The sequence below is a fragment of the Oncorhynchus nerka genome, linkage group LG10 (genome assembly GCF_034236695.1).
Source record: "Oncorhynchus nerka isolate Pitt River linkage group LG10, Oner_Uvic_2.0, whole genome shotgun sequence".
NCBI lineage: Eukaryota > Metazoa > Chordata > Actinopteri > Salmoniformes > Salmonidae > Oncorhynchus > Oncorhynchus nerka.
In genome coordinates this window covers 99,974,363-100,002,284 of record NC_088405.1, presented here as the reverse complement: position 1 = coordinate 100,002,284, position 27,922 = coordinate 99,974,363, and the positions used below count along the sequence as shown (strand labels likewise).

Below are 27,922 nucleotides of genomic sequence, written 5' to 3'. Positions count from 1 at the left end.
TCCCCAGGTAACCTGTATAGTTCAGCCCAGGCTACCAGTGGTCTCCTTAAGTGTCTTACGCCCCCCCCCCAGGAACAGGCCCCGGCTCAGCCAAGCCCCAGTCTCTGAGTAGGAAGCACTCTGTGGAGCTGGGGCAGGGGTTACAGCTGGGGGGGCAGTTAGGACAGGTGGGGTTGTTGTCCCCGGCAGCCCTATCTCCCATGGCGTCGACACAGAGTGAGTACCTGACCAGTCTGTCAAACGGTCAGTCAACCAGGCTATCAAACGGTCAGTCAGTCAATCAAACAGTCAGTCAGTTTATCAAACAGTCAGTCAGTCTATCAAACAGTAAGTCAGTCTATCAAACAGTCAGTCAGTCAGTCTATCAAACAGTCAGTCAGTCAGTCTAGCAAACAGTCAGTCAGTCTATCAAACGGTCAGTCAGTCAGCCTATCAAACAGTCAGTCAGTCAGTCAGTCTATCAAACAGTCAGTCTATCAAACAGTCAGTCAGTCTATCAAACAGTCAGTCAGTCTATCAAACAGTCAGTCAGTCAGTCTATCAAACAGTCAGTCAGTCTATCAAACAGTCAGTCAATCAAACAGTCAGTCAGTCTATCAAACGGTCAGTGAGTCTATCAAACAGTCAGTCAGTCAGTCTATCAAAGTCAGTCAGTCAGTCAAACAGTCAGTCAGTCTATCAAACAGTCAGTCAGTCAAACGGTCAGTCAGTCTATCAAACAGTCAGTTAGTCAGTCTATCAAAGTCAGTCAGTCAGTCAAACAGTCAGTCAGTCTATCAAACAGTCAGTTAGTCAGTCTATCAAACAGTCAGTCAGTCTGTCAAACAGTCAGTCAGTCTATCAAACAGTCAGTTAGTCAGTCTATCAAACAGTCAGTCAGTCTGTCAAACAGTCAGTCAGTCTATCAAACAGTCAGTCAGTCAGTCTATCAAACAGTCAGTCAGTCAGTCTATCAAACGGTCAGTCAGTCAGTCTATCAAACAGTCAGTCAGTCAGTCTATCAAACAGTCAATCATGTGTGAAAGATGGCGCCAACAGCGAAGGCTTACGAGTTCCAACCCAATCAGAGAAGGCTTACGAGTTCCAACCCAATCAGAGAAGGCTTACGAGTTCCAACCCAATCAGAGAAGGCTTACGAGTTCCAACCCAATCAGAGAAGGCTTACGAGTTCCAACCCAATCAGAGAAGGCTTACGAGTTCCAATCAGAGAAGGCTTACGAGTTCCAACCCAATCAGAGAAGGCTTACAAATTCCAACCCAATCAGAGACGGCTTACGAGTTCCAACCCAATCAGAGAAGGCTTACGAGTTCCAACCCAATCAGAGAAGGCTTACGAGTTCCAACCCAATCAGAGAAGGCTTACGAGTTCCAACCCAATTAGAGAAGGCTTACGAGTTCCAATCAGAGAAGGCTTACGAGTTCCAACCCAATCAGAGACGGCTTACGAGTTCCAACCCAATCAGAGACGGCTTACGAGTTCCAATCAGAGAAGGCTTACGAGTTCCAACCCAATCAGAGAAGGCTTACAAATTCCAACCCAATCAGAGACGGCTTACGAGTTCCAACTCAATCAGAGAAGGCTTACGAGTTCCAACCCAATCAGAGAAGGCTTACGAGTTCCAACCCAATCAGAGAAGGCTTACAAATTCCAACCCAATCAGAGACGGCTTACGAGTTCCAACCCAATCAGAGAAGGCTTACGAGTTCCAACCCAATCAGAGAAGGCTTACGAGTTCCAACCCAATCAGAGAAGGCTTACGAGTTCCAACCCAATTAGAGAAGGCTTACGAGTTCCAATCAGAGAAGGCTTACGAGTTCCAACCCAATCAGAGACGGCTTACGAGTTCCAACCCAATCAGAGACGGCTTACGAGTTCCAACCCAATCAGAGACGGCTTACGAGTTCCGATCAGAGAAGGCTTACAAGTTCCAACCCAATCAGAGAAGGCTTACAAATTCCAACCCAATCAGAGACGGCTTACGAGTTCCAACTCAATCAGAGAAGGCTTACGAGTTCCAACCCAATCAGAGAAGGCTTACGAGTTCCAACCCAATCAGAGAAGGCTTACGAGTTCCAACCCAATCAGAGAAGGCTTACGAGTTCCAACCCAATCAGAGACGGCTTACGAGTTCCAACCCAATCAGAGACGGCTTACGAGTTCCAACCCAATCAGAGAAGGCTTACGAGTTCCAATCAGAGAAGGCTTACGAGTTCCAACCCAATCAGAGAGAAGGCTTCCAACCCAATCAGAGACGGCTTACGAGTTCCAACCCAATCAGAGAAGGCTTACGAGTTCCAACCCAATCAGAGAAGGTTTACGAGTTCCAACCCAATCAGAGACGGCTTACGAGTTCCAACCCAATCAGAGAAGGCTTACGAGTTCCAATCAGAGAAGGCTTACGAGTTCCAATCAGAGAAGGCTTACGAGTTCCAATCAGAGAAGGCTTACGAGTTCCAACCCAATCAGAAAAGGCTTATGAGTTCCAACCCAATCAGAGAAGGCTTACGAGTTCCAACCCAATCAGAGAAGGCTTACGAGTTCCAACCCAATCAGAGAAGGCTTACGAGTTCCAACCCAATCAGAGAAGGCTTACGAGTTCCAACCCAATCAGAGAAGGCTTACAAATTCCAACCCAATCAGAGACGGCTTACGAGTTCCAACCCAATCAGAGAAGGCTTACGAGTTCCAACCCAATCAGAGAAGGTTTACGAGTTCCAACCCAATCAGTGACGGCTTACGAGTTCCAACCCAATCAGAGAAGGCTTACGAGTTCCAATCAGAGAAGGCTTACGAGTTCCAATCAGAGAAGGCTTACGAGTTCCAATCAGAGAAGGCTTACGAGTTCCAACCCAATCAGAAAAGGCTTATGAGTTCCAACCCAATCAGAGAAGGCTTACGAGTTCCAACCCAATCAGAGAAGGCTTACGAGTTCCAACCCAATCAGAGAAGGCTTACGAGTTCCAACCCAATCAGAGAAGGCTTACGAGTTCCAACCCAATCAGAGAAGGCTTACGAGTTCCAATCAGAGAAGGCTTACGAGTTCCAATCAGAGAAGGCTTACGAGTTCCAATCAGAGAAGGCTTACGAGTTCCAACCCAATCAGAGAAGGCTTACGAGTTCCAACCCAATCAGAGAAGGCTTACGAGTTCCAACCCAATCAGAGAAGGCTTACGAGTTCCAACCCAATCAGAGAAGGCTTACGAGTTCCAACCCAATCAGAGAAGGCTTACGAGTTCCAACCCAATCAGAGAACCCAATCAGAGGCTTACGAGTTCCAACCCAATCAGAGAAGGCTTACGAGTTCCAACCCAATCAGAGAAGGCTTACGAGTTCCAACCCAATCAGAGAAGGCTTACGAGTTCCAACCCAATCAGAGAAGGCTTACGAGTTCCAACCCAATTCCAGAAGGGCTTACGAGTTCCAACCCAATCAGAGAAGGCTTACCAATTCCAACCCAATCAGAGAAGGCTTACGAGTTCCAACCCAATCAGAGAAGGCTTACGAGTTCCAACCCAATCAGAGAAGGCTTACGAGTTCCAACCCAATCAGAGACGGCTTACGAGTTCCAACCCAATCAGAGAAGGCTTACGAGTTCCAATCAGAGAAGGCTTACGAGTTCCAATCAGATAAGGCTTACGAGTTCCAACCCAATCAGAGAAGGCTTACGAGTTCCAACCCAATCAGAGAAGGCTTACGAGTTCCAACCCAATCAGAGAAGGCTTACGAGTTCCAACCCAATCAGAGAAGGCTTACGAGTTCCAACCCAATCAGAGAAGGCTTACGTGTTCCAACCCAATCAGAGAAGGCTTACAAGTTCCAACCCAATCAGAGAAGGCTTACAAGTTCCAACCCAATCAGAGAAGGCTTACGAGTTCCAATCAGAGAAGGCTTACGAGTTCCAATCAGAGAAGGCTTACGAGTTCCAATCAGAGAAGGCTTACGAGTTCCAACCCAATCAGAGAAGGCTTACGAGTTCCAACCCAATCGGAGACGGCTTACGAGTTCCAACCCAATCAGAGAAGGCTTACGAGTTCCAACCCAATCAGAGAAGGCTTACGAGTTCCAATCAGAGAAGGCTTACGAGTTCCAATCAGAGAAGGCTTACGAGTTCCAACCCAATCAGAGAAGGCTTACGAGTTCCAACCCAATCAGAGAAGGCTTACGAGTTCCAACCCAATCAGAGAAGGCTTACGAGTTCCAATCAGAGAAGGCTTACGAGTTCCAATCAGAGAAGGCTTACGAGTTCCAATCAGAGAAGGCTTACGAGTTCCAACCCAATCAGAGAAGGCTTACGAGTTCCAACCCAATCAGAGAAGGCTTACGAGTTCCCACCCAATCAGAGAAGGCTTACGAGTTCCAACCCAATCAGAGAAGGCTTACGAGTTCCAACCCAATCAGAGAAGGCTTACGAGTTCCAACCCAATCAGAGAAGGCTTAGTTCCAACCCAATCAGAGAAGGCTTAGTTCCAATCAGAGAAGGCTTACGAGTTCCAATCAGAGAAGGCTTACGAGTTCCAACCCAATCAGAGAAGGCTTACGAGTTCCAACCCAATCAGAGAAGGCTTACGAGTTCCAACCCAATCAGAGAAGGCTTACGAGTTCCAACCCAATCAGAGAAGGCTTACGAGTTCCAACCCAATCAGAGAAGGCTTTCCACGAGTTCCAACCCAATCAGAGAAGGCTTACGAGTTCCAACCCAATCAGAGAAGGCTTACGAGTTCCAACCCAATCAGAGAAGGCTTACGAGTTCCAATCAGAGAAGGCTTACAAGTTCCAACCCAATCAGAGAAGGCTTACAAGTTCCAACCCAATCAGAGAAGGCTTACGAGTTCCAACCCAATCAGAGAAGGCTTACGAGTTCCAACCCAATCAGAGAAGGCTTACGAGTTCCAACCCAATCAGAGAAGGCTTACGAGTTCCAACCCAATCAGAGAAGGCTTACGAGTTCCAATCAGAGAAGGCTTACGAGTTCCAATCAGAGAAGGCTTACGAGTTCCAATCAGAGAAGGCTTACGAGTTCCAACCCAATCAGAGAAGGCTTACGAGTTCCAACCCAATCAGAGAAGGCTTACGAGTTCCAACCCAATCAGAGAAGGCTTACGAGTTCCAACCCAATCAGAGAAGGCTTACGAGTTCCAACCCAATCAGAGAAGGCTTACGAGTTCCAACCCAATCAGAGAAGGCTTACGAGTTCCAACCCAATCAGAGAAGGCTTACGAGTTCCAACCCAATCAGAGAAGGCTTACGAGTTCCAACCCAATCAGAGAAGGCTTACGAGTTCCAATCAGAGAAGGCTTACGAGTTCCAATCAGAGAAGGCTTACGAGTTCCAATCAGAGAAGGCTTACGAGTTCCAATCAGAGAAGGCTTACGAGTTCCAACCCAATCAGAGAAGGCTTACGAGTTCCAACCCAATCAGAGAAGGCTTACGAGTTCCAACCCAATCAGAGAAGGCTTACGAGTTCCAACCCAATCAGAGAAGGCTTACGAGTTCCAACCCAATCAGAGAAGGCTTACGGTTCCAACCCAATCAGAGTTCCAACCCAATCAGAGAAGGCTTACGAGTTCCAACCCAATCAGAGAAGGCTTACGAGTTCCAACCCAATCAGAGAAGGCTTACGAGTTCCAACCCAATCAGAGAAGGCTTACGAGTTCCAACCCAATCAGAGAAGGCTTACGAGTTCCAACCCAATCAGAGAAGGCTTACGAGTTCCAATCAGAGAAGGCTTACGAGTTCCAATCAGAGAAGGCTTACGAGTTCCAACCCAATCAGAGAAGGCTTACGAGTTCCAACCCAATCAGAGAAGGCCAATCAGAGAAGGCTTACGAGTTCCAACCCAATCAGAGAAGGCTTACGAGTTCCAACCCAATCAGAGAAGGCTTCCACGAGTTCCAACCAATCAGAGAAGGCTTACGAGTTCCAACCCAATCAGAGAAGGCTTACGAGTTCCAACCCAATCAGAGAAGGCTTACGAGTTCCAACAGAGAAGGCTTACAAACCCAATCAGAGAAGGCTTACGAGTTCCAACCCAATCAGAGAAGGCTTACGAGTTCCAACCCAATCAGAGAAGGCTTACGAGTTCCAACCCAATCAGAGAAGGCCAAACCCAATCAGAGAAATCAGGCTTACGAGTTCCAACCCAATCAGAGAAGGCTTACGAGTTCCAACCCAATCAGAGAAGGCTTACGAGTTCCAACCCAATCAGAGAAGGCTTACCAACCCAATCAGAGAAGGCTTAGTTCCAACCCAATCAGAGAAGGCTTACCCAATCAGAGTTCCAACCCAATCAGAGAAGGCTTACGAGTTCCAACCCAATCAGAGAAGGCTTACGAGTTCCAACCCAATCAGAGAAGGCTTACGAGTTCCAACCCAATCAGAGAAGGCTTACGAGTTCCAATCAGAGAAGGCTTACGAGTTCCAACAGAGAAGGCCAAATCAGAGAAGGCTTACGAGTTCCAACCCAATCAGAGAAGGCTTACGAGTTCCAACCCAATCAGAGAAGGCTTACGAGTTCCAACCCAATCAGAGAAGGCTTACGAGTTCCAATCGAGTTCCAACCCAATCAGAGAAGGCTTCCAATCAGAGAAGGCTTACGAGTTCCAATCAGAGAAGGCTTACGAGTTCCAATCCAATCAGAAGGCTTACAAGTTCCAACCGAATCAGAGAAGGCTTTCCAACCCAATCAGAGAAGGCTTACGAGTTCCAACCCAATCAGAGAAGGCTTACGTTCCAATCAGAGTTCCAACCCAATCAGAGAAGGCTTACGAGTTCCAACCCAATCAGAGAAGGCTTACGAGTTCCAACCCAATCAGAGAAGGCTTACGAGTTCCAACCCAATCAGAGAAGGCTTACGAGTTCCAATCAGAGAAGGCTTACGAGTTCCAATCAGAGAAGGCTTAATCAGAGTTCCAATCAGAGAAGGCTTACGAGTTCCAACCCAATCAGAGAAGGCTTACGAGTTCCAACCCAATCAGAGAAGGCTTACGAGTTCCAACCCAATCAGAGAAGGCTTACGAGTTCCAACCCAATCAGAGAAGGCTTACGAGTTCCAACCCAATCAGAGAAGGCTTACGAGTTCCAACCCAATCAGAGAAGGCTTACGAGTTCCAACCCAATCAGAGAAGGCTTACGAGTTCCAACCCAATCAGAGAAGGCTTACGAGTTCCAACCCAATCAGAGAAGGCTTACGAGTTCCAATCAGAGAAGGCTTACGAGTTCCAATCAGAGAAGGCTTACGAGTTCCAATCAGAGAAGGCTTACGAGTTCCAACCCAATCAGAGAAGGCTTACGAGTTCCAACCCAATCAGAGAAGGCTTACGAATTCCCAAATCAGAGAAGGCTTACGAGTTCCAACCCAATCAGAGAAGGCTTACGAGTTCCAACCCAATCAGAGAAGGCTTACGAGTTCCAACCAATCAGAAAGGCTTACGAGTTCCAACAATCAGAGAAGGCTTACGAGTTCCAACCCAATCAGAGAAGGCTTACGAGTTCCAACCCAATCAGAGAAGGCTTACGAGTTCCAACCCAATCAGAGAAGGCTTACGAGTTCCAATCAGAGAAGGCTTACAAATCAGAGAAGGCTTACGAGTTCCAACCCAATCAGAGAAGGCTTACGAGTTCCAACCCAATCAGAGAAGGCTTACGAGTTCCAACCCAATCAGAGAAGGCTTACGAGTTCCAACCCAATCAGAGAAGGCTTACGAGTTCCAACCCAAATCAGAGAAGGCTTACGAGTTCCAATCAGAGAAGGCTTACGAGTTCCAACCCAATCAGAGAAGGCTTACGAGTTCCAACCCAATCAGAGTTCCAACCCAATCAGAGAAGGCTTCCAACCAATCAGAGAAGGCTTACGAGTTCCAACCCAATCAGAGAAGGCTTAACCCAATCAGAGAAGGCTTACGAGTTCCAATCAAGAAGGCTCAGAATCAGAGAAGGCTTACGAGTTCCAACCCAATCAGAGAAGGCTTACGAGTTCCAACCCAATCAGAGAAGGCTTACGAGTTCCAACCCAATCAGAGAAGAGTTCCAAGGAAGGCTTACGAGTTCCAACCCAATCAGAGAAGGCTTACGAGTTCCAACCCAATCAGAGAAGGCTTACGAGTTCCAACCCAATCAGAGAAGGCTTACGAGTTCCAACCCAATCAGAGAAGGCTTACGAGTTCCAACCCAATCAGAGAAGGCTTACGAGTTCCAACAATCAGAGAAGGCTTACGAGTTCCAACCCAATCAGAGAAGGCTTACGAGTTCCAACCCAATCAGAGAAGGCTTACGAGTTCCAACCCAATCAGAGAAGGCTTACGAGTTCCAACCCAATCAGAGAAGGCTTAGTTCCAATCAGAGAAGGCTTCCAACCCAATCAGAGAAGGCTTACGAGTTCCAACCCAATCAGAGAAGGCTTACGAGTTCCAACCCAATCAGAGAAGGCTTACGAGTTCCAACCCAATCAGAGAAGGCTTACGAGTTCCAACAATCAGAGAAGGCTTACGAGTTCAATCAGAGAAGGCTTACGAGTTCCAACCCAATCAGAGAAGGCTTCCACCCAATCAGAGAAGGCTTCCAACCCAATCAGAGAAGGCTTACGAGTTCCAACCCAATCAGAGAAGGCTTACGAGTTCCAACCCAATCAGAGAAGGCTTACGAGTTCCAACCCAATCAGAGAAGGAGAAGGCTTACGAGTTCCAACCCAATCAGAGAAGGCTTACGAGTTCCAACCCAATCAGAGAAGGCTTACGAGTTCCAATCAGAGAAGGCTTACGAGTTCCAACCCAATCAGAGAAGGCTTACGAGTTCCAACCCAATCAGAGAAGGCTTACGTGTTCCAACCCAATCAGAGAAGGCTTACGAGTTCCAACCCAATCAGAGAAGGCTTACGAGTTCCAACCCAATCAGAGAAGGCTTACGAGTTCCAATCAGAGAAGGCTTACGAGTTCCAATCAGAGAAGGCTTACGAGTTCCAACCCAATCAGAGAAGGCTTACGAGTTCCAACCCAATCAGAGAAGGCTTACGAGTTCCAACCCAATCAGACCCAATCAGAGAAGGCTTACGAGTTCCAACCCAATCAGAGAAGGCTTACGAGTTCCAACAATCAGAGAAGGCTTACGAGTTCCAAATCAGAGAAGGCTTACGAGTTCCAATCAGAGAAGGCTTACGAGTTCCAACCCAATCAGAGAAGGCTTACGAGTTCCAACCCAATCAGAGAAGGCTTACGAGTTCCAACCCAATCAGAGAAGGCTTACGAGTTCCAATCAGAGAAGGCTTACGAGTTCCAATCAGAGAAGGCTTACGAGTTCCAATCAATCAGAGAAGGCTTACGAGTTCCAACCCAATTCAGAGAAGGCTTACGAGTTCCAACCCAATCAGAGAAGGCTTACGAGTTCCAACCCAATCAGAGAAGGCTTACGAGTTCCAACCCAATCAGAGTTTCCAACCCAATCAGAGAAGGCTTACGAGTTCCAACCCAATCAGAGAAGGCTTACGAGTTCCAACCCAATCAGAGAAGGCTTACGAGTTCCAACCCAATCAGAGAAGGCTTACGAGAAGGCTTAGTTCCAATCAGAGAAGGCAGAGAAGGCTTACGAGTTCCAACCCAATCAGAGAAGGCTTACGAGTTCCAACCCAATCAGAGAAGGCTTACGAGTTCCAACCCAATCAGAGAAGGCTTACGAGTTCCAACCCAATCAGAGAAGGCTTACGAGTTCCAACCCAATCAGAGAAGGCTTACGAGTTCCAACCCAATCAGAGAAGGCTTACGAGTTCCAACCCAATCAGAGAAGGCTTACGAGTTCCAATCAGAGAAGGCTTACGAGTTCCAATCAGAGAAGGCTTAGAGAAGGCTTACGAGTTCCAACCCAATCAGAGAAGGCTTACGAGTTCCAACCCAATCAGAGAAGGCTTACGAGTTCCAACCCAATCAGAGAAGGCTTACGAGTTCCAACCCAAATCAGAGAAGGCTTACGAGTTCCAACCCAATCAGAGAAGGCTTACGAGTTCCAACCCAATCAGAGAAGGCTTACGAGTTCCAATCAGAGAAGGCTTACGAGTTCCAATCAGAGAAGGCTTACGAGTTCCAACCCAATCAGAGAAGAGCTTACGAGTTCCAACCCAATCAGAGAAGGCTTCCAATCACGAGTTCCAACCCAATCAGAGAAGGCTTACGAGTTCCAACCCAATCAGAGAAGGCTTACGAGTTCCAACCCAATCAGAGAAATCAGGCTTACGAGTTCCAACCCAATCAGAGAAGGCTTACGAGTTCCAACCCAATCAGAGAAGGCTTACGAGTTCCAACCCAATCAGAGAAGGCTTACGAGTTCCAACCCAATCAGAGAAGGCTTACGAGTTCCAACCCAATCAGAGAAGGCTTCCAACGAGTTCCAACCCAATCAGAGAAGGCTTACGAGTTCCAACCCAATCAGAGAAGGCTTACGAGTTCCAACCCAATCAGAGAAGGCTTACGAGTTCCAACCCAATCAGAGAAGGCTTACGAGTTCCAACCCAATCAGAGAAGGCTTACGAGTTCCAACCCAATCAGAGAAGGCTTACGAGTTCCCAATCAGAGAAGGCTTACGAGTTCCAATCAGAGAAGGCTTACGAGTTCCAATCAGAGAAGGCTTACAGAGTTCCAACCCAATCAGAGAAGGCTTACGAGTTCCAATCAGAGAAGGCTTACGAGTTCCAATCAGAGAAGGCTTACGAGTTCCAACCCAATCAGAGAAGGCTTACGAGTTCCAACCCAATCAGAGAAGGCTTACGAGTTCCAACCCAATCAGAGAAGGCTTACGAGTTCCAACCCAATCAGAGAAGGCTTACGAGTTCCAACCCAATCAGAGAAGGCTTACGAGTTCCAACCCAATCAGAGAAGGCTTACAAATCAGAGAAGGCTTACGAGTTCCAATCAATCAGAGAAGGCTTACGAGTTCCAACCCAATCAGTTTCCAACCCAATCAGAGAAGGCTTACGAGTTCCAACCCAATCAGAGAAGGCTTACGAGTTCCAACCCAATCAGAGAAGGCTTACGAGTTCCAACCCAATCAGAGACGGCTTACGAGTTCCAACCCAATCAGAGAAGGCTTACGAGTTCCAAATCAGAGAAGGCTTACGAGTTCCAATCAGAGAAGGCTTACGAGTTCCAATCAGAGAAGGCTTACGAGTTCCAACCCAATCAGAGAAGGCTTACGAGTTCCAACCCAATCAGAGAAGGCTTACGAGTTCCAACCCAATCAGAGAAGGCTTACGAGTTCCAACCCAATCAGAGAAGGCTTACGAGTTCCAACCCAATCAGAGAAGGCTTACGAGTTCCAATCAGAGAAGGCTTACGAGTTCCAATCAGAGAAGGCTTACGAGTTCCAATCAGAGAAGGCTTACGAGTTCCAATCAGAGAAGGCTTACGAGTTCCAATCAGAGAAGGCTTACGAGTTCCAACCCAATCAGAGAAGGCTTACGTGTTCCAACCCAATCAGAGAAGGCTTACAAGTTCCAACCCAATCAGAGAAGGCTTACAAGTTCCAACCCAATCAGAGAAGGCTTACGAGTTCCAATCAGAGAAGGCTTACGAGTTCCAATCAGAGAAGGCTTACGAGTTCCAACCCAATCAGAGAAGGCTTACGAGTTCCAACCCAATCGGAGACGGCTTACGAGTTCCAACCCAATCAGAGAAGGCTTACGAGTTCCAACCCAATCAGAGAAGGCTTACGAGTTCCAACCCAATCAGAGAAGGCTTACGAGTTCCAATCAGAGAAGGCTTACGAGTTCCAACCCAATCAGAGAAGGCTTACGAGTTCCAACCCAATCAGAGAAGGCTTACGAGTTCCAATCAGAGAAGGCTTACGAGTTCCAATCAGAGAAGGCTTACGAGTTCCAACCCAATCAGAGAAGGCTTACGAGTTCCAACCCAATCAGAGAAGGCTTACGAGTTCCAACCCAATCAGAGAAGGCTTACGAGTTCCAACCCAATCAGAGAAGGCTTACGAGTTCCAACAGAGAAGGCTTACGAGTTCCAACCCAATCAGAGAAGGCTTACGAGTTCCAACCCAATCAGAGAAGGCTTACGAGTTCCAACCCAATCAGAGAAGGCTTACGAGTTCCAACCCAATCAGAGAAGGCTTACGAGTTCCAACCCAATCAGAGAAGGCTTACGAGTTCCAACCCAATCAGAGAAGGCTTACGAGTTCCAACCCAATCAGAGAAGGCTTACGAGTTCCAACCCAATCAGAGAAGGCTTACGAGTTCCAACCCAATCAGAGAAGGCTTACGAGTTCCAACCCAATCAGAGAAGGCTTACGAGTTCCAACCCAATCAGAGAAGGCTTACGAGTTCCAACCCAATCAGAGAAGGCCCAATCAGAGAAGGCTTACGAGTTCCAACCCAATCAGAGAAGGCTTACGAGTTCCAATCAATCAGAGAAGGCTTACGAGTTCCAATCAGAGAAGGCTTACGAGTTCCAACCCAATCAGAGAAGGCTTACGAGTTCCAACCCAATCAGAGAAGGCTTACGAGTTCCAACCCAATCAGAGAAGGCTTACGAGTTCCAACCCAATCAGAGAAGGCTTACGAGTTCCAACCCAATCAGAGAAGGCTTACGAGTTCCAACCCAATCAGAGAAGGCTTACGAGTTCCAACCCAATCAGAGAAGGCTTACGAGTTCCAACCCAATCAGAGAAGGCTTACGAGTTCCAACCCAATCAGAGAAGGCTTACAAATTCCAACCCAATCAGAGAAGGCTTACGAGTTCCAACCCAATCAGAGAAGGCTTACGAGTTCCAATCAGAGAAGGCTTACAAATCAGAGAAGGCTTACGAGTTCCAATCAGAGAAGGCTTACGAGTTCCAATCAGAGAAGGCTTACGAGTTCCAATCAGAGAAGGCTTACGAGTTCCAATCAGAGAAGGCTTACGAGTTCCAATCAGAGAAGGCTTACGAGTTCCAACCCAATCAGAGAAGGCTTACGAGTTCCAACCCAATCAGAGAAGGCTTACGAGTTCCAACCCAATCAGAGAAGGCTTACGAGTTCCAACCCAATCAGAGAAGGCTTACGAGTTCCAACCCAATCAGAGAAGGCTTACGAGTTCCAACCCAATCAGAGAAGGCTTACGAGTTCCAACCCAATCAGAGAAGGCTTACGAGTTCCAATCAGAGAATCAGAGAAGGCTTACGAGTTCCAATCAGAGAAGGCTTACGAGTTCCAACCCAATCAGAGAAGGCTTACGAGTTCCAACCCAATCAGAGAAGGCTTACGAGTTCCAACCCAATCAGAGAAGGCTTACGAGTTCCAACCCAATCAGAGAAGGCTTACGAGTTCCAACCCAATCAGAGAAGGCTTACGAGTTCCAACCCAATCAGAGAAGGCTTACGAGTTCCAACCCAATCAGAGAAGGCTTACGAGTTCCAATCAGAGAAGGCTTACGAGTTCCAATCAATCAGAAGGCTTACGAGTTCCAACCCAATCAGAGAAGGCTTACGAGTTCCAACCCAATCAGAGAAGGCTTACGAGTTCCAACCCAATCAGAGAAGGCTTACGAGTTCCAACCCAATCAGAGAAGGCTTACGAGTTCCAACCCAATCAGAGAAGGCTTACGAGTTCCAACCCAATCAGAGAAGGCTTACGAGTTCCAACCCAATCAGAGAAGGCTTACGAGTTCCAACCCAATCAGAGAAGGCTTACGAGTTCCAACCCAATCAGAGAAGGCTTACGAGTTCCAATCAGAGAAGGCTTACGAGTTCCAATCAGAGAAGGCTTACGAGTTCCAACCCAATCAGAGAAGGCTTACGAGTTCCAACCCAATCAGAGAAGGCTTACGAGTTCCAACCCAATCAGAGAAGGCTTACGAGTTCCAACCCAATCAGAGAAGGCTTACGAGTTCCAACCCAATCAGAGAAGGCTTACGTTCCAACCCAATCAGAAGGCTTCCAACCCAATCAGAGAAGGCTTACAGTTCCAACCCAATCAGAGAAGGCTTACAAGTTCCAACCCAATCAGAGAAGGCTTACGAGTTCCAATCAGAGAAGGCTTACGAGTTCCAATCAGAGAAGGCTTACGAGTTCCAATCAGAGAAGGCTTACGAGTTCCAACCCAATCAGAGAAGGCTTACGAGTTCCAACCCAATCAGAGAGAAGGCTTACGAGTTCCAACCCAATCAGAGAAGGCTTACGAGTTCCAACCCAATCAGAGAAGGCTTACGAGTTCCAATCAGAGAAGGTTCCAACTTAGTTCCAATCAGAGAAGGCTTACGAGTTCCAATCAGAGAAGAGAAGGCTTACGAGTTCCAACCCAATCAGAGAAGGCTTACGAGTTCCAATCAGAGAAGGCCAACCCAATCAGAGAAGGCTACGAGTTCCAACCCAATCAGAGAAGGCTTACGAGTTCCAACCCAATCAGAGAAGGCTTACGAGTTCCAACCCAATCAGAGAAGGCTTACGAGTTCCAACCCAATCAGAGAAGGCTTACGAGTTCCAACCCAATCAGAGAAGGCTTACGAGTTCCAACCCAATCAGAGAAGGCTTACGAGTTCCAACCCAATCAGAGAAGGCTTACGAGTTCCAACCCAATCAGAGAAGGCTTACGAGTTCCAACCCAATCAGAGAAGGCTTACGAGTTCCAACCCAATCAGAGAAGGCTTACGAGTTCCAACCCAATCAGAGAAGGCTTACGAGTTCCAACCCAATCAGAGAAGGCTTACGAGTTCCAACCCAATCAGAGAAGGCTTACGAGTTCCAACCCAATCAGAGAAGGCTTACGAGTTCCAACCCAATCAGAGAAGGCTTACGTTCCAACCCAATTCCCAACCCAATCAGAGAAGGCTTACGAGTTCCAATCAGAGAAGGCTTACGAGTTCCAATCAGAGAAGGCTTACGAGTTCCAATCAGAGAAGGCTTACGAGTTCCAACCCAATCAGAGAAGGCTTACGAGTTCCAACCCAATCAGAGAAGGCTTACGAGTTCCAACCCAATCAGAGAAGGCTTACGAGTTCCAACCCAATCAGAGAAGGCTTACGAGTTCCAACCCAATCAGAGAAGGCTTACGAGTTCCAACCCAATCAGAGAAGGCTTACGAGTTCCAACAGAGAAGGCCAATCAGAGAGTTCCAACCCAATCAGAGAAGGCTTACGAGTTCCAACCCAATCAGAGAAGGCTTACGAGTTCCAACCCAATCAGAGAAGGCTTACGAGTTCCAACCCAATCAGAGAAGGTTCCAATCAGAGAAGGCTACGAGTTCCAAATCAGAGAAGGCTTACGAGTTCCAATCCAATCAGAAGTTCCGAGTTCCAATCAGAGAAGAGCTTACGAGTTCCAACCCAATCAGAGAAGGCTTACGAGTTCCAACCCAATCAGAGAAGGCTTACGAGTTCCAACCCAATCAGAGAAGGCTTACGAGTTCCAACCCAATCAGAGAAGGCTTACGAGTTCCAACCCAATCAGAGAAGGCTTACGAGTTCCAACCCAATCAGAGAAGGCTTACGAGTTCCAACAATCAGAGAAGGCTTACGAGTTCCAACCCAATCAGAGAAGGCTTCCAACCCAATCAGAGAAGGCTTACGAGTTCCAATCAGAGAAGGCTTACGAGTTCCAATCAGAGAAGGCTTACGAGTTCCAACCCAATCAGAGAAGGCTTACGAGTTCCAACCCAATCAGAGAAGGCTTACGAGTTCCAACCCAATCAGAGAAGGCTTACGAGTTCCAACCCAATCAGAGAAGGCTTACGAGTTCCAACCCAATCAGAGAAGGCTTACGAGTTCCAACCCAATCAGAGAAGGCTTACAGTTCCAACCCAATCAGAGAGGCTTACGAGTTCCAATCAGAGAAGGCTTACGAGTTCCAATCAGAGAAGGCTTACGAGTTCCAATCAGAGAAGGCTTACGAGTTCCAACCCAATCAGAGAAGGCTTACGAGTTCCAACCCAATCAGAGAAGGCTTACGAGTTCCAACCCAATCAGAGAAGGCTTACGAGTTCCAACCCAATCAGAGAAGGCTTACGAGTTCCAAATCAGAGAAGGCCAATCAGAGAAGGCTTTCCAACCCAATCAGAGAAGGCTTCCAACCCAATCAGAGAAGGCTTACGAGTTCCAACCCAATCAGAGAAGGCTTACGAGTTCCAATCAGAGAAGGCTTACGAGTTCCAACCCAATCAGAGAAGGCTTACGAGTTCCAACCCAATCAGAGAAGGCTTACGAGTTCCAACCCAATCAGAGAAGGCTTACGAGTTCCAACCCAATCAGAGAAGGCTTACGAGTTCCAACCCAATCAGAGAAGGCTTACGAGTTCCAACCCAATCAGAGAAGGCTTACGAGTTCCAACCCAATCAGAGAAGGCTTACGAGTTCCAATCAGAGAAGGCTTACGAGTTCCAATCAGAGAAGGCTTACGAGTTCCAATCAGAGAAGGCTTACGAGTTCCAATCAGAGAAGGCTTACGATTCCAATCCAGAGAAGGCTTACGAGTTCCAACCCAATCAGAGAAGGCTTACGAGTTCCAACCCAATCAGAGAAGGCTTACCAATCAGAGAAGGCTTACGAGTTCCAATCAGAGTTCCAACCCAATCAGAGAAGGCTTACGAGTTCCAACCCAATCAGAGAAGGCTTACGAGTTCCAACCCAATCAGAGAAGGCTTACGAGTTCCAACCCAATCAGAGAAGGCTTACGAGTTCCAACCCAATCAGAGAAGGCTTACGAGTTCCAACCCAATCAGAGAAGGCTTACGAGTTCCAATCCAATCAGAGAAGGCTTACGAGTTCCAACAGAGAAGGCCAATTCCAGAGAAGGCTTACGGTTCCAACCCAATCAGAGAAGGCTTCCAACCCAATCAGAGAAGGCTTACGAGTTCCAACCCAATCAGAGAAGGCTTACGAGTTCCAATCAGAGAAGGCTTACGAGTTCCAACCCAATCAGAGAAGGCTTACAAGTTCCAACCCAATCAGAGAAGGCTTACGAGTTCCAACCCAGAGAAGGCTTACGAGTTCCAATCAGAGAAGGCTTACGAGTTCCAACCCAATCAGAGAAGGCTTACGAGTTCCAACCCAATCAGAGAAGGCTTACGAGTTCCAACCCAATCAGAGAAGGCTTACGAGTTCCAACCCAATCAGAGAAGGCTTACGAGTTCCAACCCAATCAGAGAAGGCTTACGAGTTCCAACCCAATCAGAGAAGGCTTACGAGTTCCAACCCAATCAGAGAAGGCTTACGAGTTCCAACCCAATCAGAGAAGGCTTCCACCCAATCAGTTCCAACCCAATCAGAGAAGGCTTACGAGTTCCAACCCAATCAGAGAAGGCTTCCACGAGTTCCAACCCAATCAGAGTTCCAACCCAATCAGAGAAGGCTTACGAGTTCCAACCCAATCAGAGAAGGCTTACGAGTTCCAACCCAATCAGAGAAGGCTTACGAGTTCCAACCCAATCAGAGAAGGCTTACGAGTTCCAACCCAATCAGAGAAGGCTTACGAGTTCCAATCAGAGAAGGCTTACGAGTTCCAATCAGAGAAGGCTTACGAGTTCCAATCAGAGAAGGCTTACGAGTTCCAACCCAATCAGAGAAGGCTTACGAGTTCCAATCAGAGAAGGCTTACGAGTTCCAACCCAATCAGAGAAGGCTTACAAATTCCAACCCAATCAGAGACGGCTTACGAGTTCCAACCCAATCAGAGAAGGTTTACGAGTTCCAACCCAATCAGAGAAGGCTTACGAGTTCCAACCCAATCAGAGACGGCTTACGAGTTCCAACCCAATCAGAGAAGGCTTACGAGTTCCAATCAGAGAAGGCTTACGAGTTCCAATCAGAGAAGGCTTACGAGTTCCAATCAGAGAAGGCTTACGAGTTCCAACCCAATCAGAGAAGGCTTACGAGTTCCAATCAGAGAAGGCTTACGAGTTCCAACCCAATCAGAGAAGGCTTACGAGTTCCAACCCAATCAGAGAAGGCTTACAAATTCCAAATCAGAGAGGCCAATCAGAGAAGGCTTACGAGTTCCAATCAGAGAAGGCTTACGAGTTCCAATCAGAGAAGGCTTACGAGTTCCAATCAGAGAAGGCTTACGAGTTCCAATCAGAGAAGGCTTACGAGTTCCAACCCAATCAGAGAAGGCTTACGAGTTCCAACCCAATCAGAGAAGGCTTACGAGTTCCAACCCAATCAGAGAAGGCTTACGAGTTCCAACCCAATCAGAGAAGGCTTACGAGTTCCAACCCAATCAGAGAAGGCTTACCAATCAGAGAAGGCTTCCAACCCAATCAGAGAAGGCTTACGAGTTCCAACAGAGAAGGCCCAATCAGAGAAGGTTCCAGAGAAGGCCCAATAGAGTAGAAGGCGAGTTCCAACCCAATCAGAGAAGGCTTACGAGTTCCAACCCAATCAGAGAAGGCTTACGAGTTCCAACCCAATCAGAGAAGGCTTACGAGTTCCAACCCAATCAGAGAAGGCTTACGAGTTCCAACCCAATCAGAGAAGGCTTACGAGTTCCAATCAGAGAAGGCTTACGAGTTCCAAACCAATCAGAGAAGGCTTACGAGTTCCAAACCAATCAGAGAAGGCTTACGAGTTCCAACCCAATCAGAGACGGCTTACGAGTTCCAACCCAATCAGAGACGGCTTACGAGTTCCAACCCAATCAGAGACGGCTTACGAGTTCCAACCCAGTCAGAGGCTTACGAGTTCCAACACAATCAGAGAAGGCTTACGAGTTCCAACCCAATCAGAGAAGGCTTACGAGTTCCAACCCAATCAGAGAAGGCTTACGAGTTCCAATCAGAGAAGGCTTACGAGTTCCAAACCAATCAGAGACGGCTTACGAGTTCCAACCCAATCAGAGACGGCTTACGAGTTCCAACCCAATCAGAGACGGCTTACGAGTTCCAACCCAATCAGAGAAGGCTTACGAGTTCCAACACAATCAGAGAAGGCTTACGAGTTCCAACCCAATCAGAGAAGGCTTACGAGTTCCAACCCAATCAGAGAAGGCTTACGAGTTCCAACCCAATCAGAGAAGGCTTACGAGTTCCAACCCAATCAGAGAAGGCTTACGAGTTCCAACCCAATCAGAGACGGTTCCAATCAGAGAAGGCTACGAGTTCCAACCCAATCAGAGACGGCTTACGAGTTCCAACCCAATCAGAGAAGGCTTACGAATTCCAACCCAATCAGAGACGGCTTACGAGTTCCAACCCAATCAGAGAAGGCTTACGAGTTCCAACCCAATCAGAGAAGGCTTACGAGTTCCAACCCAATCAGAGACGGCTTACGAGTTCCAACCCAATCAGAGAAGGCTTACGAGTTCCAATCAGAGAAGGCTTACGAGTTCCAATCAGAGAAGGCTTACGAGTTCCAATCAGAGAAGGCTTACGAGTTCCAACCCAATCAGAGACGGCTTACGAGTTCCAACCCAACTTTTCTATTAAGTGACTTTAGTGTTTATCTTAACTTTGTACATAAAGTTTATACTAGTATCACATATGACCACCAAGCACTTCTGGACATGGGATCGACAGTTACTAACCTCCATTTAGACTTCAAATATGATTTAATCTCCAGCTCAGCTGTTCATACCCGACCCCATTCCTTTTGTTCCATGTGCTGTCAAAATGCTGCAGACATAAACGCGGGAGAGGAGGTGAAGTCCTGGTGAAATTGAGGCGAAGAAAGACACCCGAATGATGCTCCCCTCCATTTTCAAATGTCCAGTCACTGGAGAATAAGATGGATGAGCTTCATTCGAGAGTCTCCTACCAGACGTTAAAAAAAAAGTTTTATTTTTAAAAATAAATTTACCAATTTTTTTCTCCCCAATTTCGTGGTACCCAGTTGGTAGTTACAGTCTTGTCTCATCGCTGCAACTCCCGCACGGACTCGGGAGAGGCGAAGGTCGAGAGCCATGCGTCCTCCGAAACACAACTGCTTCTTGACACAACGCCCATCCAACCCGGAAGCACCAATGTGTCGGAGGAAACACCATAACACCTGGCGACCTGGTCAGCGTGCACTGTGCCCGGCCTGCCACAGGAGTCGCTAGTGCGCAATGAGACAAGAATATCCTTGACGGCCAAACCCTCCCCTAACCCGGATGACGCTGGGCCAATTGTGCTTCACCCCATGGACCTCCCGGTCGCGACAGAGCCTGGGCTCGAACCCATAATCTCTGGAGGCACATCTAGCTAGCACTGCACCACCCGGGAGGGACTCTTATCAGAGAGGCTTGAACAGCTTCAATATTATGTGTCTGGATGATGACACTGTGCACGTAGTACTCTGTAGATTCTCCATGCAGTGGCAGCAGGACGGCCGACTTCGAAGGAACACAAAGGGAGGTGTTTTATCATAAATAACAGCTGCTTCTAGTGTGAAGGAAATCTTGAGCTTTTGCTCACATGATATATAGAATACCTCACGGTAAACTGCAGACCCTTTAATCTACCAAGAGAGTTCTCATCAGTAATTATCACGGCTTGTCTACATTCCTCCACAAGCCAACACCACTCTGGCAACTCAATCAACTGTATGGGGCCATAAAACAAACAAGAAACCGTTTACCCAGAGGCAGCGTTTCTGGTGGGCGGGGACTTTAATGTGGGTAGGCTTAAAACCGTCCTACCTCACTTCTACCAATACGTCTCCTGCACCACTAGGGGCGCTAGACCACTTCTATTCCACCCACAGAAACGCACACAAGGCCCCTCCTTCGTCCTTCTTCTGGCAATTCTGACCATGACTCCCATTGTCCTGCTTCCGAAACAAAAGCTCAAACAGGAAGTACCAGTGATGTGTTCAATATCGAAGTGGTCAGACGAAGCAGTCGCGAGGCTACAAGAGGCTATGTTCCGCGATTCAATCCGATAGCATTGAAGGGAGTACACCACATCAGTCACGGGCTTCACCAATAAGTGCATCGACGATGTCGTCCCCACAGTGACTCCCAAGAGTGTATCCAAACGGAACACCGGGGCTCGTTCTCAAATCGTGCGCAGACCTGCTGGAGGGTGTCGGTCTGTAATCCACAACATGTTTCAAACTGATCACCATCGTCCCTGTTCCCAAGAGCTCCTTAGGTAACTAAATGCACTCACAGATGTAATTATGAAGTGCTTTGAAAGGCTGGTCGTGACATTCACATCAACAGCATCAATAGAGACACCGTAGACCCACTCCAATTCGCATACCGCCCCAACAGATCCCCAACAGATCCAATCTCATTTGCACATCACAGTGCCCTCTCCCACCTGGACAAGAGGGGAAATAACTATGAGAAGGCAGTTCATAGAAAATGAAACTAGATCCCCTACATATGGGACTGAAACTAGATCACCTACATATGGGACTGAAACTAGATCCCCTACATATGGGACTGAAACTAGATCACCTACATATGGGACTGAAACTAGATCACCTACATATGGGACTGAAACTAGATCCCCTACATATGGGACTGAAACTAGATCCCCTACATATGGGACTGAAACTAGATCCCCTACATATGGGACTGAAACTAGATCCCCTACATATGGGACTGAAACTAGATCCCCTACATATGGGACTAAAACTAGATCCCCTACATATGGGACTGAAACTAGATCCCCTACATATGGGACTGAAACTAGATCCCCTACATATGGGACTGAAACTAGATCCCCTACATATGGGACTAAAACTAGATCCCCTACATATGGGACTGAAACTCTATCCCCTACATATGGGACTGAAACTAGATCCCCTACATAATTGACTGAAACTAGATCCCCTACATAATTGACTGAAACTAGATCCCCTACATATGGGACTGAAACTAGATCCCCTACATATGGGACTGAAACTAGCTCCCCTACATATGGGACTGAAACTCGATTCCCTACATATGGGACTGAAACTCGATCCCCTACATTTGGGACTGAAACTCGCTCCCCTACATATCGGACTGAAACTAGATCCCCTACATATGGGACTGAAACTAGATCCCCTACATATGGGACTGAAACTAGATCCCCTACATATGGGACTGAAACTAGATCCCCTACATATGGGACTGAAACTAGATCCTCTACATATGGGACTGAAACTAGATCCCCTACATATGGGACTGAAACTAGATCCCCTACATATGGGACTGAAACTAGATCCCCTACATATGGGACTGAAACTAGATCCCCTACATATGGGACTGAAACTAGATCCCCTACATATGGGACTGAAACTAGATCCCCTACATATGGGACTGAAACTAGATCCCCTACATATGGGACTGAAACTAGATCCCCCTACATATGGGACTGAAACTAGATCCCCTACATATGGGACTGAAACTAGATCCCCTACATATGGGACTGAAACTATATTCCCTACATATGGGACTGAAACTAGATCCCCTACATATGGGACTGAAACTAGATTCCCTACATATGGGACTGAAACTAGATCCCCTACATATGGGACTGAAACTAGATCCCCTACATATGGGACTGAGACTAGATCCCCCTACTACATATTGGTCTGAAACTAGATCCCCCTACAACATACTGGTCTGAAACTAGATCCCCCTACAACATACTGGTCTGAGACTAGATCCCCCTACAACATACTGGTCTGAAACTAGATCCCCATACAACATACTGGTATGAAACTAGATCCCCCTACAACATACTGGTCTGAAACTAGATCCCCCTACTACATATTGGTCTGAGACTAGATCCCCCTACTACATATTGGTCTGAAACTAGATCCCCCTACTACATACTGGTCTGAAACTAGATCCCCCTACTACATACTGGTCTGAAACTAGATCCCCCTACTACATATTGGTCTGAGACTAGATCCCCCTACTACATATTGGTCTGAAACTAGATCTCCCTACAACATACTGGTCTGAAACTAGATCCCCCTACTACATACTGGTCTGAAACTAGATCCCCCTACAACATACTGGTCTGAAACTAGATCCCCCTACAACATACTGGTCTGAGACTAGATCCCCCTACTACATATTGGTCTGAAACTAGATCCCCCTACTACATACTGGTCTGAAACTAGATCCCCCTACTACATACTGGTCTGAAACTAGATCCCCCTACTACATATTGGTCTGAAACTAGATCCCCCTACTACATATTGGTCTGAAACTAGATCTCCCTACAACATACTGGTCTGAAACTAGATCCCCCTACTACATATTGGTCTGAAACTAGATCCCCCTACTACATATTGGTCTGAGACTAGATCCCCCTACTACATATTGGTCTGAAACTAGATCCCCCTACTACATATTGGTCTGAAACTAGATCTCCCTACTACATATTGGTCTGAGACTAGATCCCCCTACTACATATTGGTCTGAAACTAGATCTCCCTACTACATATTGGTCTGAAACTAGATCCCCCTACTACATATTGGTCTGAAACTAGATCCCCCTACTACATATTGGTCTGAAACTAGATCTCCCTACTACATATTGGTGTGAAACTAGATCCCCCTACTACATACTGGTCTGAAACTAGATCCCCCAGAAGAGGTTCTCTTTTGTACTGTTCAACCAGTCCAGTAAATGTGTAGGAGGATATCTAATAACTTGATGTAATACATGGTTTTGGTAACATGTTACAAATGCTTACTATGTAACCAAGTTGTAACAGTATATACCTGTTTGTGTACCATGAACCCCCTCTTGGCCCGGACCCCTTCTTCTCTTCCCCCTTCCCCCTCTTCTCCCTGACCCCCTCCACTCTCCCCCTCTTCTCTCCCCCTCTTCACCCTGACCCCCTCTTCTCTTCTCCATGACCCCCTCTTCTCTCCCCCTTCTTCCCCATGACCCCCTCTTCTCTCCCCCTCCCCTCTTCTCTACCCCCTCTTCTCTCCCCCTTCTTCCCCCTGACCACCTCTTCTCTCCCCCTTCTTCCCCCTGATCACCTCTTCTCTCCCCTTCTTCCCCCTGACCACCTCTTCTCTACCCCCTCTTCTCTCCTCCTTCTTCTCCATGACCCCCTCTTCTCTCCCCCTTCTTCTCCATGACCCCCTCTTCTCTCCCCCTTCTTCTCCATGACCCCCTCTTCTCTCCCCCTTCTTCTCCATGACCCCCTCTTCTCTCCCCCTTCTTCTCCATGACCCCCTCTTCTCTCCCCCTTCTTCCCCCTGACCTCCTCTTCTCTCCCCCTTCTTCTCCATGACTCCCTCTTCTCTCCCCTTCTTCTCCATGACCCCCTCTTCTCTCCTCCTTCTTCCCCCTGACCCCCTCTTCTCTCCCCTTCTTCTCCATGACTCCCTCTTCTCTCCCCCTTCTTCCCCCTGACCACCTCTTCTCTCCCCCTTCTTCTCCATGACCCCCTCTTCTCTCCCCTTCTTCTCCATGACCCCCTCTTCTCTCCCCCTTCTTCCCCATGACCCCCTCTTCTCTCCCCCTTCTTCTCCATGACTCCCTCTTCTCTCCCCCTTCTTCTCCATGACCCCCTCTTCTCTCCCCCTTCTTCTCCATGACCCCCTCTTCTCTCCCCCTTCTTCTCCATGACCCCCTCTTCTCTCCCCCTTCTTCTCCATGACCCCCTCTTCTCTCCCCCTTCTTCTCCATGACCCCCTCTTCTCTCCCCCTTCTTCTCCATGACCCCCTCTTCTCTCCCCTCCCCTCTTCTCTTCCCCCTGACCCCCTCTTCTCTACCCCCCTTCTCTCCCCCTTCTTCTCCATGACCCCCTCTTCTCTCCCCCTTCTTCCCCCTGACCACCTCTTCTCTCCCCCTTCTTCTCCCTGACCCCCTCTTCTCTCCCCTTCTTCTCCATGACCCCCTCTTCTCTCCCCTTCTTCTCCATAACCCCCTCTTCTCTCCCCCTTCTTCCCCCTGACCCCCTCTTCTCTCCCCCTTCTTCTCCATGACCCCTCTTCTCTCCCCCTTCTTCTCCATGACCCCCTCTTCTCTCCCCCTCCCCTCTTCTCTTCCCCCTGACCACCTCTTCTCTCCCCCTTCTTCCCCATGACCACCTCTTCTCTCCCCTTCTTCTCCATGACCCCTCTTCTCTCCCCTGACCACCTCTTCTCTCCCCTTCTTCTCCATGACCCCCTCTTCTCTCCCCCTTCTTCCCCCTGACCACCTCTTCTCTCCCCCTTCTTCTCCATGACCCCCTCCTCTCTACCCCACTTTTCTCTCCCTGACCACCTCTCTCTCTCTCTCCTCTCTCAGGATCGGGGACCCCGAAGCCGTCCACCCCCACCAACACCCCTTGTTCCACCCCTCACCCCCCCGACTCCCTCCTTTCCCTCCGTCACCCCCGCCCCTCCGGACCCCCAGGCCCTCCTGACTCCCCAGCAGCAGCTGTCCCAGGCCCTACCCGTAATGACCATCCCTCTACCCACCATGAGAACCTCCATCACAACAAGAACCAGCTCCTCTCAGGTCATGGCTGCTGGACTCAACTTCATCAACGTGGTGGGATCTGTCTGGTAAGGATCTACATACTCTTAATAGATAATAATAATAATAATAATAGATATGAATAGAGTGTTATCCAGACAGAAAAGAGAAATAGGCATACATTTTTATTTTGATTTAGAGCAATAAAGAAATTGAATAATTTAACTGAGCAAACCAGAAACCTTTCAATAAATTACCATTTTAAATATAACACATAGGAAAGTTGTGCTGGACTATGGTAGATGAAGAATCAATATCTATTTTTAGACAAAGTATTTATCGAGTCAATATGTTAGTGTGTTATGTTTGTTTGTAACAGTGTGTTATATATATATATATATATATATGTGTGTGTGTGTGTAAAATATGTTCGTATTATAAATTGTATTTTAATGTTTAAGGACTCTTGGAAGATTAGTTCAAATGGGGACTAAAATATATTAAAATCAAAACCTAGTTGTTTTAAAACCTCTCCTCCAAGGACCTTTTAGTTTGATTCTATTACAAAGCCAGAACCGAAACCTGATGCTAATTGTCATGAAACCCTTGATTAAGGTCAATCCGGCTAGTTCAGGATGCAATAAAATGGTGTAATGTCTGGGGATCCCTGAGGATAGGGTTTTGAAAACCACTCTGCTCCGTGCTTCTACACCTGCATTGCTTCCTGTTTGGGGTTTTAGGCTGAGTTTCTGTACAGACACTTTGAGACATCAGCTGATGTAAGAAGGGCTTTATAAATACATGTTATTTGATTCTACCTACTCTATTTGTCTGGTTCTACAGGAACCTCGTAAAACTTACGGACAATTGGTAAAAGTTAAACCAAGTTTATTCACCCATTGGGCCGATACAGTTGATTAAGACAAATACATCTATTTCCACCAGTGGTAATATATATATATATATATATATATACTCCAGTTTGGATGGAGTATCCTCCTTCTCTCTAAACATTACATCTCTATTACTAGACAGGAAGTTAAGTGGCACGGGCAATAAACTGTTCCTTCTCCTTTTAACGTGACCTTGACCTCGACCTCCCCCATTCCTCACTAATCCACATCCATTCCTCACTAATCCACATCCATTCCTCACTAATCGACATCCATTCCTCACTAATCCACATCCACATCCATTCCTCACTAATCCACATCCATTCCTCACTAATCCACATCCATTCCTCACTAATCCACATCCATTCCTCACTAATCCACATCCATTCCTCACTAATCCACATCCACATCCATTCCTCACTAATCCACATCCATTCCTCACCAATCCACATCCATTCCTCACTAATCCACATCCATTCCTCACTAATCCACATCCATTCCTCACTAATCCAAATCCATTCACTAATCCACATCCATTCCTCACTAATCCCATTCCTCAATCCATTTCCTCACTCATCCACATCCATTCCTCACTAATCCACACCCATTCCTCACTAATCCCACATCCATTCTCACTAATCCACATCCATTCCTCACTAATCCACACCCATTCCTCACTAATCTATTCCTCACTAATCCACATCCATTCCTCACTAATCCACATCCATTCCTCACTAATCCACATCCACATCCATTCCTCACTAATCCACATCCATTCCTCACTAATCCACATCCATTCCTCACTAATCCACATCCATTCCTCACTAATCCACATCCACATCCATTCCTCACTAATCCACATCCATTCCTCACTAATCCACATCTCTCCGTCAGTGCCAACGTGTGATCGTCTTTCCTTCGTTCAATACATTCTTCCACCTTACACCTTTCTCCTACAGATACCCATTAACCTCTGGTGGTAAGGGTTCTGTAGGGTTCTGTAGGGTTCTGTAGGGTTCTGTAGGCGCTAGGATCTGTCTAGTACAGCTTCTGACTGGAGACACTAGACTAAATAAGTCTTGTCTGGGTTATACCTCAGTCTGTCTTGTCTGGGTTATACCTCAGTCTGTCTTGTCTGGGTTATACCTCAGTCTGTCTCTGTCTGGGTTATACCTCAGTCGGTCTCTGTCTGGGTTATACCTCAGTCTGTCTCTGTCTGGGTTATACCTCAGTCTGTCTTGTCTGGGTTATACCTCAGTCTGTCTCTGTCTGGGTTATACCTCAGTCTGTCTCTGTCTTGTCTGGGTTATACCTCAGTCTGTCTCTGTCTTGTCTGAGTTATACCTCAGTCTGTCTCTGTCTTGTCTGAGTTATACCTCAGTCTGTCTCTGTCTTGTCTGAGTTATACCTCAGTCTGTCTCTGTCTTGTCTGAGTTATACCTCAGTCTGTCTCTGTCTGGGTTATACCTCAGTCTTGTCTGGGTTATACCTCAGTCTTGTCTGGGTTATACCTAAGTCTGTCTCTGTCTGGGTTATACCTCAGTCTGTCTCTGTCTGGGTTATACCTCAGTCTGTCTTGTCTGGGTTATACCTCAGTCTGTCTCTGTCTGGGTTATACCTCAGTCTGTCTTGTCTGGGTTATACCTCAGTCTGTCTTGTCTGGGTTATACCTCAGTCTGTCTCTGTCTTGTCTGGGTTATACCTCAGTCTGTCTTGTCTGGGTTATACCTC

The 27,922-nt window shown here is 47.3% G+C and overlaps 1 pseudogene; it reads left to right on the top strand.

Annotated features, from left to right (window-relative positions):
• The window catches only part of LOC135573741 (transcription factor SPT20 homolog), a 59,614-nt pseudogene that overhangs the window by 20,323 nt on the left and 11,369 nt on the right, over positions 1-27,922 (top strand).